Source organism: Aplysia californica, unplaced genomic scaffold (assembly GCF_000002075.1).
Source record: "Aplysia californica isolate F4 #8 unplaced genomic scaffold, AplCal3.0 scaffold00403, whole genome shotgun sequence".
In the NCBI taxonomy this organism is placed as follows: Eukaryota; Metazoa; Mollusca; class Gastropoda; order Aplysiida; family Aplysiidae; genus Aplysia; species Aplysia californica.
This window is the reverse complement of record NW_004797673.1, coordinates 254,203-256,259: the sequence shown is the minus strand read 5'-3', so window position 1 is coordinate 256,259 and position 2,057 is coordinate 254,203.

Below are 2,057 nucleotides of genomic sequence, written 5' to 3'. Positions count from 1 at the left end.
CCCCCCCCATTTTTTTTTGCAACCTAGTAATTAAAAAAAAAAAGTTTTCCTCTTTTGGCCCTGTAATAAAAACTGCTCTTTGGATGCTTACATAGGATCACTAAAATAAATGACGTAAAGTAGCCTTGCATACAAATTGCTCATTTTGAGACAGCGACACCGCCCTGGGCCCACATTTCAGTGGAAGCTTGTCGATTTCATCCCCCGGCTGTCTAGACGTCTCAACGTGCTCTTAAGTCTCGAAAAATACTCACCACGTCTCTTGAATCATGTTTCTAATGCGAACGTTAAAGTTTGGTGTTGAGGAAAATATGCCAACTTTTAAATGTTCTGTCCCAGTGGTTTTATGCACCCCGCATAATTAAGCAAAATTTGATAATTTCTTTTCCTAATTTCTGATTATTTTCCTAAAAATTCTTTGTTTTAAAATTAAGAGAATCGCATAATTTCACATTTTTTGGGCTCAGTTTGCATAATTTCAGAATTTTTCTTGCGTAAAACGACGGGGACAGAATGTTTTAGGTGTATGCTGTAAATCCCCTATTATTTTGTAAAAAAATTTTGGCCTGTTTTAGGCTTACATTAAAGAAAACGTGTCGGAATCTTAGTTTTCAGTGACTTTTATGAATGAGCTTTTAGATTCTGTTGGTCGCTTAACTTTTAGACCCGCATGCAAAGACCCGGAAAGATTAAACAGGGCGATTTGTTTTTTGCACGTTTTAACCGCGGTCAGACGAAAGTGAACGAGCTATAGCTGCTTTCTCTTTTGCTTACACTTGTAGTGAGCTATACACACTTTGTATATTATGAGTGAACGTTCTGTGGCTTGTATCGACATGGAAATGAGTCATGCCTCGACGTGATTTAGCATCAAAATTCACGGACAGGTACTGACATACTGCCCAGATGGATTCAGATGCTGAATGACGTTTTGGCACTCGTGTTGAATTTTTCCACTCAAACATAATGACGTTTGCAAACCCCAGAAGGTCGCTCTTTCTTTGCACAGTGCTAGAAATAGTCCATTATGTAAACTATCTATCAACTGACGTTTCTCTTTTCACACTCCTCCTAAGACAAAAGACGGTGCCATTTCCCCACCATAGAAGAATTAGAAAGGTTCGAGCCTCAGCTCTGTCCGACGTTGTGTCCTTGGGAAAGGCACTTTACACGAACTTCCCACTTGGCTCAGTCCTATCGGAGACGGACGTTAAACTATGAAGTCCCGCCCCTTAAATAACCTAATAGTGTTGATAGGGGCGTTAAACTAAACCCATACCATTTCATTTAGAATTACAAAGTTTTATCTGCTCAGTAGGCCTTCCTAGTTTTGAGAAATGTCACGTACACAATTATTCGTTCCACATGTCCAGATTTTTGGAATGCAATTCTTCAAATATCTTGAAAGCGACTCTGAATAATCTTACGATTTTGATAGAGCACATAGAACATTACTTGGTTTCTGGCACTATATGGTCTTAATTAGTCATGGTTACTCAAAACGGCCCAAAAATGTCAGAACATTTTACTTCTAAGGTAACGATTGATCGTCTCAAAAAAGGTACCCTGAAGGCTACTCCTCCATTATCGCTTATTCGCCATATTTCACATTATCCATGCCACATTACATTATCAACAGTGGGAGAGTGAAAGCCATTTTAAAAAAATTAATTCATGCATATTATGACTGTATGAAATGTCGCACTCGATGCCACCAGGAAGGCGCCAAGTCCAAAACCCAAGACTAACTCCATAAAGATTTAAGAGGAAGGTTAGATCTCCGAGTCTCATAAACATGGATGGAATCCTTTTTGTCTTGGTTGATACAGAGTGCAGCTATACGCTCTTATACTCTGACCGTCTAGGAGTGCAGTCTTCAAACTTGGCATTACATGTTTACAGCCATTTCCTGTCCACTGCATTGTTCTATAAAAATAAACCTTGATATTGTGCTGTCATGCACCAGGAAAAGCGTGTTCAGAACCGATTGAGAGAACTACTTTTGGATTCTCTTCAGGTTTTCTCTACCTTGTAGCAGAGAATTGCACAGGTTTAAC